At 39.6% G+C, this 17,904-nt stretch overlaps 1 pseudogene; it reads left to right on the top strand.

Moving 5' to 3' along the window:
• Positions 1–16,736, top strand: part of LOC143669618 (cap-specific mRNA (nucleoside-2'-O-)-methyltransferase 2-like) — a 33,673-nt pseudogene extending 16,937 nt beyond the window's left edge.
• Positions 16,737–17,904: the final 1,168 nt, after the last annotated feature.

The raw sequence follows: 17,904 nt of genomic DNA, 5'->3' as shown, positions 1-17,904 counted from the left end.
CTCTGAGGCTCTCTAGTCCCAAAGGATTGCTCCAAGTTAGAACACAATAAGGGTGGTAAGGTTTGAACCTATCTCATTCTTGCCTCCCAGGAGCCTTCTCTTTCTGCTGCAGGTCTCAGCAGAGGGACAGAGTCAGGAAGGAAACAGAATGCTATTGAGCTATGAGAAGAGATTGGATGCAACCCATAGGGCATGATGCCAGGGCAAAGCAGCAAACCACTCTTCTCCCCACCCCCTGTCAAAACCTTTAGTGGTACTTTTATAACATCTGAAACACCACATTTCTCACTCTTTGTGTTAATGCACAGATTACCCTGAGAAGGGTAGAGCAAGGCATGCCCAATTTTTCAATATGAATTTTAAGAGGGTAAACCCCTGAATTAATTGGGCATATTCATTTAATTTGAATTCGATAATCCTTTATGGAGCACCTGCTATGTGGCCCCTGTCTGGGCACTTTTGAAGTATCATTAACACAGCAGCTACTGCTTGTGACTTCTTAGAATTGCAGCCTAAGAAACAGAAGTGATCTTGGTTTCTTTGTTTGCTTGTTGTTTTGCAGAAGGGAGAAGGAGAATAAGAAGTAATTCCATAAAGCAGACTCCACATGGGAACGAAAAATCAGGATGGGAGCTGAGACTTTTAAGAGGTACCATGGAGTGACATGCAAGGGAGGGAAGAAAGCGAGGGTGAAGGGCCCAATGTGACATCCCTAAGATGGTATGACAACAGCATGTTTCTCTTCTCGATGCCTGTGGTCTGGGGAAGTGGATTAATAGAGTAAACCCTCAGGCTGAATCTTGCTTGCATGAGAAAAATGAACTCTGAGTCATTAGTAAGGCAATTGCTGCTGCATATTACTGCTATCACTTCCCAGCCCTGGTCATTTTTACATTAATGCACTCCATGATGTGGATTGAATGATACAAAAATGATTACACGTTTTGGAGGTTTGGATGTCTTAGGCCATACATCACTTGTTTAGATTATGAATTAACTAATAAGTTTGTGTTATTCCATAAATTTTATAATGGAAAGGGCTCACTCCTTTCTTCGATGCCAAATTAACATAACTATCTCTGATAACAGCAAATGAAGACTAAATTTGGCTATTAGAATGATTTAGTTCACACCAACTGGTCTCCAAAACACCTGGTCTCCAAATAAAAAATATGACTCATCTTTACTAATGATTGAGAGATTATATCCCTGGTATTATGCAAAATTTATCCTAAACACAATGTCATTTATCTCAGGTCATTACACTCTGCATTGTGCATATTAGACTCAATATTTATTTAAACTTCACAATTATTCATATATTTTGACCTGCACTTGGAAAGTCATCCTAATGAAATATTTCAAAACATGAAAAAATATCCAAAATTATGCCAAAGGATGTTCACCATAAAATTATTTATGGTGTAAAAATTGGAAATAATCTAAACATGCTAACATAGAAAATTATTAAAATAAATACTTGTCCTTTCAGATGATGAAATAATTAAGCCATGTAATTGTTTGCAATAACAAGAAAAGCATTATGGAAAAAAAAAACTGGAGGCAAATTGTATGGTATTATTATTACAGTTATGCAAAGTATATAGAAAAGAAAATCCAGAATTAAAGTCTAAAATCAAAATGGCAGCTTTGTTCATGTGATGATACATGAGTGGTATTTTTTTTTTCTTTATTTGAAATACTTGTCACTTTTAAATTGGGTCAATTATTTTTGAAAAAAATATTTTCTTGATTCATCCAATAAACAATCACATGCTTGAGAGAGAATTGTGCAAACTTCTCTACACATCCATTGTTGTTTCTATGAAGAACTACCATCTGGTAGAATTTATGGGGGGTGACAGAATGTTGCTAATTTTTTTCCCTTGTAGAAAATGTCCCAAACATGAGTCACTCTATGGGACACTGTAAGACCCCCACATCATCATGACAGGCTGACAAATTCTGTTAGACACTGGATTGGGTTGAGAAGGGAAAAACGTTTATGTGGAGAAACAATCAGAAGCACCCTACTTTCCTAGAGAGGTGGTCGAGATCATAGCACATAAGGCTCTGCTTTCCTCACGTAGCTGGTTAGCAGTAGAACACTGGCCCTTTCCTGACTCCTGTTCAGTTCTCTTTCTAACACATTATGTTGAAGCACATGAAATTGCAATTTTGGTAGATCAAAAATAGTGGAATCCCATTAATTTCATTTAGTTCAATCTAATAAAGTAGTCCACTTTGCTGTGATTTCAAGAGCTCTGGGAAAAACCTTCTGTTAAAAAACAAACAAGCAACAAAAACAAACAAATAAATATTCTTATGGATGCCTGATTTCCTTTCAGAAGAGAAAAATCTTCCCTTCCTAATAAGAGATCTGGTTCAGAAATTAGACCTATGATTGTAAAAAAGAATGTCTCAGGTAAAAGTGAAAAAATGTATACATTCAAATTCTCTCGTAGGAGATGCCTTCCTAGAAGCGAGGTTAGCTAGGGTAGTGCCATATTCCTGAGGAGCTGGAGAATAGGAAATAAATATTGATTAGGCAACTGCTATTTGCTGAGAGTGTGCTAGAAGTTTTCAGAATTGTTATTGTGTTTAATCCTCCCAAAATCCTCGTGAATAAGACATCATTATCCTTTTTCAATTGGTAAACTCAGGTTGAGAGATGTCAATTAAATAGCCTAAATGACACTGATACAGCCAAGATTTATTTTGAATCTTGATCAAACCAATGGCCTCCATCATAATTTTTAAACTATACTTTTCTGCATCCGTAAGAATTGCAATATAGGCTTATCTTTTTTTCTAATTTAAAAGGAAATTTACCCTTTCTAATTCCTATATTCTGCAGTGAAAGATCTCTTGACTGAACACTTGTCAAATCTTGGGAAATCAGTCTGTATAAGAAATAATGAGATTCTCTCTGGCTGTCATAGCTGTTGCTTCCAATTTTGGTCTCTCCTCATACCCTCTAAATTTCACTTTTTTAAAGTGCAAAAGATGACAAGAAGGGAGATACATTACCCACATGATAGAGTGAGGAGGTCAATAAATCTTTTACCCAAGAAACAGGATAAAGTTAGATAAAATTGTCAAAAAGAGCCAGCTGAGTGCTCCAGAAATTGACCAAAGATTTACAGAAAGCAAATAAACAAAAAAAGCAAGGAGTATTTATTCATGAAAACTCTTAAACTTCAGGGAAAAACAGCCTGAGTCAGAGTGCTCTCATCAGGGCCCATCCCTTGTCCCCCTCGGCCCCTGCCCCACTCCCATTAAACAGCTCCACAGGCATGTAGATTAACCAGCTTGGCGGGCCATGAGAACCAGCAGCACTGCTTCCGGTGTTGGGGAAGCCCCACTGTATTGGGAATGGTGTAAAGTGGGGCTCTTGCTGTCAAGTTAATAGGCAGGGCAAGCAGCTCCACAAACTTGAGGTCATAGGCCTTCTTGAGACAAGTAACAGACTGATGGACTAGCTAGCAATTTGACAGGGAGCTCCAGGATGTGAGAGAACCATAGGTAGCTTGATGAGTTCTCCTCATCTACTTAGCAAAGTCAAGGTACACACACAACAGACACCAAATTGGTCCAAACTTTCTATGCATCCCAGGTAGACAAAGCCTAGGTTCACATGCAGAAGAAATATGAGAGGGCCTGAGAGGGCCAGCTGGCATGTAAAATCCTAGCAGACTTGAAAATGCCTGAATTTTGAATGCATTGTCCCACACCTACACAGATACACCAGCAGGGAGAAGATGCTTTATTGGTTCAATCTCTGACCAACCTTTGGCTGAATATTAATCTCTGTAGAACATCAGGCTACACTGCCAGGCTTAAAAATAAAACTGAAGACGGCAGTGGATAATGCTCCCGGGTGCCATTCCCCTACAGAACCTTTGAGCACCTAGCAAAACCTAGCAGACCTGTCTTCCTCAAATCTGGAAAAACAGTTAAAGGGTTGTAGTCACTGGGTTAGTGCTAAGTCAAGAAAATGCAACTTTGAAAACAATAAGAAAAGTGAATGGTGCCCTTGCTGAGCTCTCCCCAGGCCCTTCTGAGCTCTCCCATTGTGGGCCCCTGCCCCTGTTCCAGAGGGGCCAGAGCAATCACTAGGATCACTCTGAGATGCTGGTATGGTCCTGCCAATCTGTTGGGTGCAGCCTGAAAGACTGGACCAGAAAACTCCTCTCTGCTCACCCTCCCAGAACGTGTCCTATGGCAGAATAATGGCCGAAGGAGCTTGCAGATGACTAAAGAAGTGTAAGAAACAATTATGTCCAAATAGCCAAGGGAAAAGAATTATTGGTTTAAGACATGCACTCCCATAGGAAGTGGAGGAGACACTCAGATTCTTGTAATTGAGGGGACTCCTAAGGTCACAAGTGAGCACAATCTCAGGATACTACTAAGACTCAAAAAGACTGAGAGGACTCTGCACTTCACTTTCTCTTCAGGCTGATTTTCTTGATAGGAAGGCTAACTCTAAAGTTTGGAGCCAATTTGCAAAGACTGTGTTCCAGTTTGCTAGCTGCTGGAATGCAACACACCAGAGACAGATTGGCTTTTAATAAAAGGGGATTTATTTTGCTAGGAAAGGCAGCTAACTTTCCACTGAGATTCTTTCTTACATGGGAAGGCACAGGATGGTCTCTGCTGGCCTTCTCTCCAGGCCCCTGGGTTCCAACAACTTTCCCTGGGGTGACTTCTTTCTGCATCTTCAAAGGCCTGGGCTGAGCTGTGAGTGCTGAGATGAGGAATGTCGAGCTGCTTAGGCTGTGCTACATTGTGCTCTCTCATTTAAGCACAAGCCAATTAAGTCAAACGTCATTCATTGCAGCAGGCCCGCCTCCTAGCCGACTGCAGATGTAATTAGCAACAGATGGGGTTCACGTGCCATTGGCTCAAGTCCACAGCAACAGAACTAGGTGCCTTCACCTGGCCAAGTTGACAACTAAGTCTGACTACCACAGACTGTAAAAAGTATATTTGGTGTTGGTTTCTTTATGTTAGCTCTTTGCATATGAAGGAAATATCTGTCATATCACTAGTTAAATATAAATATAAGGAATACATACCTCAGGGACTATGCCACACAATTAACACATTAAAATATTAAAATGTACATTGTACTGCATAAGATTGCAATATAGGTGAGAACTGAGAAGATGGCAGAGTAGGGAGTTCCAGGACTCAGTCCCTTGACCAAAACAACTATTAAACAGGCAGAAACTGTATAAAACAGCTATTTTGAAACCCCAGCAGCCAGAGGAACACTGCACAGCATCCAGGAAAGAGTAAAGAAGAAGCTGATAAATTCTGACAAAGAATAGTAAATTGCTTTCTTTGCATGGTGGTTACTGATGCTCATCCCTCACTCGTGGCAGGCTGCCATGGGGCCTAGTCCCTTGTTAGTTTGTGGATGACAAAAGGGACATAAAAATCAGGGGTGGACATGTTTTTATTAAGAATGCTGGGGGTCTGGCTCTGAGGGCAGTCATTGTTTCAAATCCACCCCAGAACAGGGCAGAGGTGGAGATTTAAAGATGGAGAGGTTACTCAGGGATATGAGGGACAGTTAGCTGAAAGGCTTGCATTTGCTTGGCAGGCCAGAAAAGCTCAGCTCTCGGGAACCATCAGTGAAGCTTTTGGTATCCTTCCTTGTTTCCTTCCCAGGGCTCTTTGGAGCTGGTGTGCATCTACTTCATGGGTCTGTCACCCTATTTCGGCTGGGAAAGACTACTTAGAAAAGTCCTCTCCAGCATGCCCCTCCTCCCAGAAATTGCCTTCCAGGTAAAAGCAACTTGAGGCAGTAAATGGAATATAAAAAGATTATAGAGGTGGACAATCTGGGACAAAGACCTATCAGCTACAAACTCCCAGAAGATGGGGGTCAGTCTCCTGGGAAACAGAGGAGAGGGGACAACTTTACTTCTTTAAACAGGAGGACCCCAAAACAACTAATCAGAAAAAAAAAGGATGAGACAGAGGCCCAGTAAAACAGGGAAAACCCTGCACTCTGCATTCACCTTGGGCAGACCTTCCTAATCGGAGCACTTAAGCTCCAGAAAATTTTTGTCTCATTCATAGGTAGCTACAAAACTAAGAAAAAGACATCACAGGACATAAATCCCAGAGTTACCTTTCTAAAATATTAAAATGCTCAGTGAGCAGCCAAAGAGTATAAAACAAAGAAACAGAAATGGCTCATCTAAAGAAAGAGGATAAAAATACAGAAAGCACCAATGATGAAGACAATAATGTGGACATACCAAACAAAGTCTTTGAAAAAAAAATGATCTTAAAAATGCTATAGGAGATGAAGAAAACACAGAAAAAGAACCAAAGAAATAGAGACCTGGGGTAAAGGTAACCATTTGGCTAATTATAAATGCCAGTATTATTGTATTATATTGTTTAGTATGTGTTCTAGTTTGGTAGTTCCCGGAATGCAACAACAGCAGAGATGGATTGGATTTTAATAAAAGGGGAGTTATTTTGTTAGTTCTTCAGAGAAAAGGCAGCTAACTTTCCACTGAGGTTCTTTCTTATGTGGGAAGGCACAGGGTGGTCTCTGCTGGCCTTCTCTCCAGCCTCTGGGTTCCAACAACTTTCCCTGGGGTGACTTCTTTCTGCATCTCCAAAGGCCTGGGCTGAGCTGCGAGTGCTGAGATGAGGAATGCTGAGCTGTTTGGGCTGTGCTATGTTGAGCTCTTTCATTTAAGTACCAGCCAATTAAGTCAAACATCATTCATTGCAGCAGGCACGCCTCCTAGCCCACTGCAGATGTAATGAGCAACAGATGAGGTTCACGTACCATTGGCTCATGTCCAGAGCAACAGAACTAGGTGCCTTCATCTGACCAAGTTTACACCTGAACCTAACTACCACAGTAGTCATAAGAAAAATAGATGTAAAATGTATCCGGATAGAAATGAGACATAACTAAATATGGTTCAGCACAAAAAATCAAATGTATATAAAAGTAGACAGTAATGGAAATGAGGAACACAAAAGGTGCAAGACTTACAAAGTTAAATAGCAAAATGACTGAAGAAAGTCCTGTATTATCAGTAGTGACTTTAAGTGTAAATGAATTAAACTCTCCAGTAAAAAGGCAGGGATGGGCAAAATGGATAAAAAAGCATGACCCAACTATATCCTGTCTGCAAGACACTCATCTTAAATCCAAAGACACAAGTAGACTGAGGATAAAAGGATAGAAAAATATATATAATAAACAAATAGTAACCAAAAGAGAGCTGGGATGTCTATATTAATAACAGATAAGATAGTCTTTAAGTCAAAAAAAGTTACAAAGGACAAAGAAGGTCATTATATACTGATAAAGGGGACAATTCAACAGGAAGATAGAACAATCATAAATATATAGGCACCTAACAATAGATCCTCCAAATATATGATGCAAATACTGTCAGATCACACCCTCTCCCTGAGACTTGGGCCTGCCTTGTTTGGGAAAATCACTTTGGTGTCGATCATATCTGGGAGACCTTCCTCAAAAAAAGTTTCCAGAAACAGAAAAACAAGAGCTGAATAATCCTGGCCAGTTAAACAGAAGCTGTGCTAGAGGTCTAGAATAAGTTGAACTGAAAGACAAACAAAACAAAACAAAACAAAAAAACAGAGAACAAAGCCAGCCAACAAGAATATCCTAGTTGAAAAGAGTGAGAATGACCTCCAGAATAAGCTCATCAAGGAAATCAGATGCCTGCACACCAGTAGAAAAATTACAAGTCATACTGGGAAAAACAAAGATATGGCCCAATCAGAGGAACAAACTACCATTTCAAATGATACAGGTGTTGAAGTTGAAGTTTGAAATTTCAAACAGACATGCAAAATCACATCAAAAATCAAATCAGTGAGTTGAGGAAAGATATGGCAATAGAGATGAAGGATATAAAGACATTGGACAAACATAGATAAGAACTCAAAAGTTTGAAATAACAAATGGCAAAACTTATGGGAATGAAAAGAATAACAGAAGAGATGAAAAACACAATGGAAATTTACAACAGCACACTTGAAGAGGCAGAAGAAATAATTAGTGAACTAGAGGACAAGACATCTGAAAGTCTACACACAAAAGAACAGATAGGGAAAAGAAAAGAAAAATATGATCAGCATTTCAGGAAATTGAATGACAACATGATATGCATGAATATACATTTAATGGATGTCCCAAAAGGAGAAGGGAAGGAAAAAGGGCCAAGGAGAATAATGGAAAAAATAGTCACTGAAAATTTCCCATCTCTTATGAAAGACATAAAATTACAAATCCAAGTGCAGCATACCCCAAACAGAATAGAACCAAGTAGACTTACACCAAGATGCTTGCTAATCAGATTATCAAATGTCAAACACAAAGAGAGAATTTTGAAAGCAGCTAGAGAAAACTGATCCCTCACATAAAGGGAAACAATAAGACTTTGTGCAGATTTCTCAGCTGAAACCACAGAAGCAAACAGGCAGTGATATGACATAGTTAAGATATTGAAAAAGAAAAACTGCCAATCAAAAATTCTATAGCTGGCAAAATTGTCCTTCAAAAAAGAGGGAGAAAAAATATGGATTAAAAAATAAGCAAATAATAGGAGGAACAAAGGTTAAAATATAGTAGGTAGATGGAAATACTAGTGGTCAATGAGAGGGAGGAGTAAGGGGTATGGCATGTATGAGTTTCTTCTTTTTTCTATTTATTTATCTTTTCTGGAGTGAACCAAATATTCTAAAAAATGACCATAGTGATGAATACACAACTATGTGATGATACTATGAGCAATTGATTGTCTGCCATGTATAGAATGTTTGTATGTTAAGAATGTTTGTGTTTGTATGTTGTTTTGTCAATAAAAATACTTTTTTAAAATGAAAGAGCATTTAAAATATTTTCAGAAACAGACACAGAGAGTTTGTGAACAAAAGTCCTATTCTATAAGAAATATTAAAGAAAACACTACAGTCAAATAGGAAAAGACAGGAGAAAGACGTTTGGAGAAGAATGCAGAAATGGAGACTATCAGGAAGGTAAAAAGATAGAGAGATGACATACAAAACCCAAAAGACAAAACGACAGAAGAAAGTACTGCCTTTACAATAATAAGATTAAATGTTAATGGATGAAACTCCCCAATCAAAAGGCATAGACTGGCAGGATGGATTAAAAACAGGACACATCTCTATGCTGTCTACAAGAGACTCAATTTAGACCCAAGGACAAAAATAGGTTGAAAGTGAAATGCTGGAAAAAGATATTTCATGCAAACAACCACCAGAAAAGAGTGGGAATAGCTATACTAATATCAAACAAATTATCCTTCAAATGTGAAACAATTAAAAGAGATGTAGAAGGACACTATGTATTAATAAAAGGGACAGCTCATCAAGAAGACAAATAATCAATAAATGTTTAGGCACCAAGCTAGCATACCCCAAAATACAGGAGGCACACACTGACAACACTGAAGTGAGGAGTAGACACCTCTACAATAGCAGTTGGAGATTTCAATACACATCTGTCATCAATGGATAGAACATCTAGACAGAGGATCAAAAAAGGAAATAGTTGTTAAATAGTACAACGAACAAACTAGACTTAGACACTTTTAGAACACTCCACTCCACAACAGCAGGATACTCATTTTTCTCAAGTACTCACGAATCATTCTCCAGGATAGATCACATCATGAGTCACAAAGTCTCAATAAATTTAAGAAAATTAAAATAATGCAAAACACTTTCCATCACGTCATAATGGAATGAAGTTGGAAATCAATAGCAGGTGGAAGGCTGGAAAATTCACAAATATATGGAGACTCAACAACACACTCTTTAACAACAGTAGATCAAGAAAGAAATTACAAGAGAAATCAGGAAATACCTTGAGGTGAATGAAAGTGAAAACACAATAAATAAAAATTGGGGGGATGCAGTGTAGGCTCTTGGGTCACCATCAGCCTGCCTTTGGCAGCAGCATGGCCCCAAAGTGGACATCTATTCCCTCTCCAGGTGCCATGAAGATGGGTTCAAGCCACCTTCTGGGGCTCTGGGCACACCACCTTTTTACCCTTGCATCCGGGGGCACTGCAGATCCAAGGGAAGTAGCCCCAGGGGCAGAAATGGAGACTGGTCCATTTGACCTAGTGGCCCAAAGTAGGCATGAGTGAAGGAAATCAGGCCCAAGTTCCTCCTTTGGCTTTTCCACTACCTGAGATTTTTATTTATTTTGAAAATCAGTAAGTGCGGAAAACCTCCAGTTCATCAGATGGCAAATTCTGAGATGTTTGGCCCACATGTTTTTGCTGACATTTTTTTTTAACTCTTTGCCAAGAATTTTTCTTATGGTAAACCACTTAAAACTGAGTGCAGTTAACAGATGAAAGTGAGATTTTCACCTGTGACTACATGGAATTTAATGCATTTCTTGGTTTGAAGAACTCCCCAAATGAAGTGAAAAACCTATTCAGTGATAAGAAACTGGATGAGTGTCATGAACACACTGCCTTCACTAATAAAGCTGGAAAAATAATTTCTCATGTGAGAAAGTCTGTGAATGCTGAGCTATGCACTCAAGCAAGATGTAAGTTTCATGAGATTTTGTGCAGCTTTCTACTTTTGCACAGGAAGCTTTTCAGAATGGAAAACTTAATTCTCTACACTTTTGTGAAGCTCCTGGGGTTTTTATAGCTAGTCTCAAGTACTACTTAAAAATCCCATCAGTTCCCTAGGATTACAGTTGGGTAGCCAGTACTCTGAATCCATACCATGAAGCAAATGATAATCTTGTGATGATTATGGATGACCTGTGTTCCAGCCCAGCTCAAGCCCAAGGCCAAAGAACACACCAGGCAAAACTTTCCCCATGAGTTTTATTTAAGACTTGCTTATAGGAGATGGCTCTTTCCTGATGGTGGCCCATCAGGGAATGGAAATCAGTGATCTGCAAAAACACAAGAGGAGGAGGAGTGCTTTCTATAGCAGAGCCTCATGAGACCTGGCCCCAAAGAAGTCACAGCTGAGTCTCATGAAAGTTGATTACCAACAGTGATTAGGCTAAGCTACCTTCAGAGTCTGTATTCTAGTCACATGGGCTACTGTGTGCTCAAGGCTCCACCCTTTTCCCTAAGGGAGGGGGGGCCCCAACACCTTGGCTGCCACAATCCACCCCCACGCAGCAGTTCACATAACCCATAGGACAGACATTGAAATTGGTTCCTCTAAGTTATCAACCTTTCTTTTCATTTTTTTCTCCCTCTAAAACTCACTTGCTAGACCATTCTTTATTTATTACTCTCTTGGATCAGCTCAAAGAAAAAAAAGAAAAAGAAAAAAAAAAGACCTAGACCCTAACAAACTGAAAAGAAAATGACATATTCTAGAGAAATATTTTTTGTTTGACCTCTCTAGATGGACAGCACCAGCACATAGTAAACAGAGATCCACAATACTGTGAACAACCTATCTCCATTCAATTCCACCTCTGTCAATTGGACTAACAAAAGGCAATTCCAAAACATGTTTATAATGAACAATTGACATTTCTTTATCTTCCTACGCAATTAAATTGAGAAAAATTTTTCACATCTTTATAAGAAATATTATTACCTCATAAGCTTAGGCCTCCTAACCAGCATGTCTGCATTGGCAAGGACAATGGCCAATTGACCTTATTTTCCCCAATTTCTAATGCTTGTTGCACAGACAAGAGCAACTTATTTTCATCACCTTGTAGCAGTTGTAACATTGCTTGTCACTTTACCTATAATCACAGGGCTTGCAAAGGTCCAGCAGCTACTAATTTGATGGGAGCAAGAGCAGCTGTTCAGGGCTGCGAGCTGAGGCTGGTGAGGGCCAGATACAAATGGCATGTCTGTATCTGACTTGGTCAATAAGCATCTTCAATGCTTAGGACAAGACCCAACCTACTTCACTTATGACATTCTCTTTGCAGGATCAAAATTGTCTCTGTGATTGTGCAATGGTGAAGAACCTACTGAATTTTAAAATCCATAAAAGAAAATCAAATTCTGTTCTCAAACCCCAAACATCAGGTAAAAGTGATAGGACCAAGGCTTACAGCATTTAGAATCAATTCATGGAATTCAGATGGGAGTCATTTGGCTACAGATGGGTTGGTTACCTCCAGGTATTTCCTATAAGTGGGTAGCCCCAGGGAGATTGTCTGTCCAATTATTAGCACAAATAGCTAACACCTCTCCTGGTTCATGAACAATGACCATCCATACAATCTTTAATTTAGCCCATTAACTACTTTGCATAGTCCCAGTTTTCTACCACATAGTGTTCACTGGTGCATCTTTGTGCTTAAAGGGCTGTTGTTGACCACAGTTCAGCTCCTTTCTAGGGTTGAGCTCAAAGGCCAATGGAAACTCGCACTGCCTGTTATCTTTGCCACAAGGTTCATCCAAAGCCAATATTGGTATTGATATCCACATCTGGATCCACCCTTCCCCCACCCCCTAGAATGCCTGAGACAGTACGATAGCCCATTTGGCTTTTTCAAAAGCAGCCTGCTGAGAGGAATCCCATTCCTAGAGATAGCTTTTCCTAATTAAAATATACACAGATTTTAACATTTGGGCTAAGTGGAGAATGAAAGGTTTCCAATACCCCAACAATTCCAAGGATTTGACAGGGCAGTCAAAGCCTTGCAATTTATTCAATTACCCCTCCTAGACTCCCAAGATGAGACAATGAGCCTAAGGCTTCTTTCAGTGAGGCACATGATTGGGTCATATAAAGAACCTCATGGGAGCAGGATGAAAATCCTTTATTTTTCCCAGGTGTGCCATTTAAAAAGATTATGTACCCTAGAAAACCCATGTTTTAATCCTAATAGATCTTGTGGGGACAGCCATTCCTTTTGACCCCTATTCAGTACTATAGAGTGGACCTTGATTAGATTATCTCCACACAAATGTGATGCCCCCAGTTGTGGGTATTAACTTTTTGATTAGATGGAGATGTGACTCCACCCATTCCAGGTAGGTCTTGATTAGTTTACAAGAATCCTTTAAAAAAGGAAGCATTCTGGAAAAGCTTGAGAGCTATGAGAACCACAGAACGCATGCAGCCAGAGATCTTTGGAGATGAAGAAGGAAAGTGCCCCCAGGGAAACTTCATGAAAAAAGAAGCCTGGAGAGAAAGCTAGCAGACGTTGCCATGTTCACCATGTGCCTTACCAGTTGAGACAGAAACTCTGAGCTTCATCAGCCTTCTTGAACCAAGGTATCTTTCCCTGGATGCCTTAGATTGGACATTTCTATAGCCCTGCTTTAATTTAGACATTTTCACAGGCTTAGTACTGTAAACTTGCAGCTTAATAAATCCCACCTTTTAAAAGCTGTTCTATTTCGGTATATCACATTCTGGCAGTTAGCAAACTAGAACTACAAGTGAAGATGAAAACAGGCTAATTGGGCCTATTTAAAAGAATACTAAAAAACAGTGTTAATTCCATGTAGTAAAGAAGTAACCTTTGGAACCATTGCAAACAAAGGGCACATCATGTGATCCCTTGCCTCCCAAACTCTTTTTCATCTTTTGGTCAGAATCCACATCCTCCTCTGGTGACCTGGTTTCAAGCTTAGTAAACATTGGCTCCTTGGGCAGCTTGCTCCACAGTCTAACTAATACTGCACTTGTCTGCCTATTCATATCCTCTTTTTACTTTCAAAAGCTGTGAGGTCTGCCCACATTTGTTTGTCTGACACCTGGTTTGGACCATCATATCCCCTCAGGATGCAACCCATAGCTCTAACTCCACTCCCATTCACCTTAGGGGATCTGTCATTCCCAGGTGTGTTATCACTTGGGCAGCCTGTGAGATGAGCTGTCCTATAAGTGATCTGAGAATGGGCACCAAAGCCCCATACCACTGATTGAGAGCAGTATGTAAAATTATCTCATAAATTCCTGCAGTGAAAGTTGCAGTATCTGATCCAGTGGCATTTGGTGTATAAATCACATGCTTCATCCCTAGCCTCCTTAATACATCTTGTAGTTCATCAATGGTGTTCCAATAGGAGATTTGATGGAGCAAATCTCCCTCACTGGGCCACTCCTCCTCACACTGGAATATGAGCCAATTAAGTAGCAAATTCGTTTCTATTTTGGGGGCTAACCAATATATATGTTGATGCAAAGAAGGATGGGTAGTGAGAGAGGATCATCTCATACCCTGGAAGCAGTATACCATCTGCACTGGTATGCCGCAATTGCAAAAGCCAATTTGTTAAAAGATCTTTAAGGTTTTGCCTATACTGAATCCCAATCTCTCACAATTCATAAACAATAAAATCTCTTACTGTAACGTATTCTTTGTTCAATGGGTGTGGCTGAGGCTGGGGCTGGGGTCACATTAGTGGTGCCATCCCCATCCCTGGGGACCCAGTTGGGCTGGAACACACTCTGACTTAACCTTTCTTTGGACCAGAGGGTGAACAAATTTGCATCCTTCATCCTCTTTCCCCCATTCAGACTGGGAATCCTCATAATCTGAAAGAAAATCCACTGGGTCCCAAACTTTGGGATCCCAATGGGGGAAGTTAAAATACATCTTACTTGAGCCTTAGGTAACTTTCACCCCTTCCCCTAGTGTGGTGACATGCTAATGTTTGCAAATTTCCATCTACTCAGTGAAGCATCTCATTTAAAGCTTCTTTCCAATATGCTTGAGCTACCTGCATCTCCCTCCCTAACTTAAGTTCTTCCTCCTAGTTGGCTTGCTCCTAGTTGGCTTGTTCCAGTCCAGCTCAAGTCCAAGACCAAAAAATATACCAGGCAGAAAGTTCTCCATGAGATTAATTTGCAATGTGCTTACAGGAGACAGATCTTTCTCAATAGCAGCTGATTGGGGAATGGAAATCAGTGATCTGCAAAACACAAGAGAAAAAGGAGTGCCTTATATAGCAGAGCCTCACGAGACCTGGCCATAAAGAGGTCTCAGCTGAGTCTCCTGAAAGTTGATTACCAATAGTGATTAGGCTAATTGACCTTCAAAGTCTGTGTTCTGGTCATGGGGTCTGCTACATACACAAGCCTCCACCATTTTCCCTAAGGGAGAGGTGTCCCAACCTCTGGGCTGCCACAAATGGCTTATTGCAAATACCTTGCATTGGTGGTACTTTGGTCTAAGTAGCACCAATGATATAATCACCCTGAAATATCTGACCACACTTCAGAATTTCATAAGTAGCATGGCTACTGTTCACTTGATCACTGCAGATTGGAGGTGTGATTGCCAAAGAAACCCAGGTGAACAAGAAACTTTGTCTTTTCTTTGCATTACTGTGAAGTTGTCACTGCTCTAAGAACTCTTAGCACTGGTGGTTCTTTTCTTCTGAAGATATACTTTGTTTGAGCATTGTTCCATAAACCTGATGTACTACTGAACTGTTCTTGTGACCAAGTCTATGTTTTCAAGCCTGCTACCAGATAGGAGACTCAGAAGTCTATGTGGTCTGGCTCCACTACAAGAGATAGGAGGCCACCTATCCTCTGTAACTAAGGCTATTTACCTACTTGATGCATGGGCAAAGACAAGCAAGCAAAGCTGAATAATTTAAGGAAATTTTCTGTACAATATTTCATGCAAAACTTTCAACTAAAGCCTCTGTCCAGAAATAATTGGGTAGTAAAAAATCTAATATTGGTGGTAGTACAAACATAAAATGATTTGGGCAGGAATAGATATTTTAAGACCTATAATGAAAGAAAGATGATGAAACTCTCTCATGGAAAGATAAGGTGGCTAAAGGATGCTTTAACAGTTGGTCTGAAGAGCAGCTGAATATCATTCTGAGCAAAGTTCTCTTTTGAAGGGACAGCTTCTGATCTTGAGTGTAACTTATGTTTTAGAAGGAAAGAAACTCCCAAAGTTAAAGTGTTCTCCTTTCTGTGATGGTGAAATTTTAAAGGCTCATAAATGAAGTAATTGAAAAGTCATTAGGAGGAGCTCTGAATTTGGATTCCAAGTTTAGACCAACACAAAAGTGCTGTTGTTGTCACATTTTGGGGGGGATCTAATATTTTCTGAGTTGTTTGGTCTTACCAGGTGCCTTCAGGGTGAGCAGGTTGTAGGACCCAGCAACCAAATAAAATGTCTGCTTGTGGGTTTGCCGACTCTCCCTGAAATCAAGATGCATATACCATTGGAAGTTCAATTCCTGGAATCTCCTGAGCTCATGAATGAATGATCATTACTTCATGATGGAGACCCAGTTTGCCAGCAGTTATTTTTGGACTGCCTTCTGCAATCATTACAGCAGCTTCATATGGGAGATGCTATGATTTTGCCTGTACTTTCTTGTTTCACAAGATTTATGGTTAGTTTGACCTTTGTGCTCCACAGCTGTTTTAGATTAATCACATTTTCTTGTCTCACATCTCCTGAGTCCCTGAGTTGTGCAGTCCTGCTATGTGTATCAGGACCTTCTATGTCCAGTTTTCCATTATCTGCAGGATGTGAATGAATTGTTGAGCACTTTACTAAACTCCAGTGCCCCCCAACAGATTTTACAGTTTGTGCCAATGGAGGTACTCCTTAACGGGGGCGCTACTTGATTTTTTTGTGGAATTTGAATGCTGCCATTGCTAAAAGACATTTGCATTTGATTATTCAAGAAGAGAGACGAGACGGCTTGACTTCTTACAGTTTCCAATATTTTTTTATCTCTTTGCTCTATTAATTTAAAGCCCAGCAGTGTTTTGTTTGTTTGTTTGTTTGTTTTTCTGCATGGCAGGAACCGGGAATCGAACCCGGGTCTCCAGCATGGCAGGCAAGAATTCTGCCTGCTGAGCCACCATGGCCCTACCCCCTCAGCAGTTTCATTTTAAGGAAAAGCCAGTTTTTGCATCAAATTCTCCTCAATTCTGGACAACCACTAGCTATTTCTGACCTCTGCATCCCACAGGCATAGGGTTCTCCTATGTGGTGGAATCTATGCAATGATAACAGTCAACCTCTAAACATGAGATGTGTTTATGTGCTTGGGGCAGATACACCCATGCTTGCATATGCAGTTTAGTTGGTCTTATTTATCTACTTAAGAGTTGCCTCTGCGTGCCATCATTCAGACTTTTCCAACCAGTTTCCACTCAACAGACTCTTAATTCCAAATGGTTGAATGATGCTATTAATGAATTGGTCTAGGTTGTTAATGAAAGGAGGTGTTACTCCTCAACAACACTGACTTCTTTTAACAATTAGCATGCCAGTTGTGGGGTTCAGGGAACTCAGCTTGTTAGATTTCTTGATATGTACCATTTGTTGTCCTTAGACCATGGACCCAATTTACTTTTATGGTTCAAATAAACCTAGTGTGCTGCTTTATGAATATTTTACTAACCACAACCATACAACTAAAAAGAATATCAGAACAGCTTGAAACCAAAGATCATGTTTAAAGCAATGCAATATAGTTTTCCAAGCCTAATACACTCCTGTATCATTAAAGCTTCCATTACCAATGATAAAGGTATTTTTAACTTCCAGGTAATAATCTGTGAGCTAAAAGATATTTTTAAAGTTTAAATATAGTGTTTATGTCCTCATATTGTGAATATATGAATATGATAACATAGTGCATGCTGAAGATGAATTTTTAACACATCAGAATGATTGTTCAACATTTAATTTTTTTAAATCTTTACTAAGTGTATTTTTCAGTATGAAAATAGTACTATACCAGGAAGTTAACAAGGAGATGTTTATTTTATCAGTTATATTTTGATTTATTTTGAATTATATGCATTTTACCGTGTAATATGAGCTTTTTTTGATAAACTGCATTGAGGAAACTCCATAACTTGAAGTCTCACAAAATGGAGAATATTTATATTCTCTTCATTTCAGGC

This window comes from Tamandua tetradactyla, chromosome 26 (genome assembly GCF_023851605.1).
Source record: "Tamandua tetradactyla isolate mTamTet1 chromosome 26, mTamTet1.pri, whole genome shotgun sequence".
Taxonomy (NCBI): Eukaryota; Metazoa; Chordata; class Mammalia; order Pilosa; family Myrmecophagidae; genus Tamandua; species Tamandua tetradactyla.
This window is presented reverse-complemented; position numbering and strand designations above follow the sequence as displayed.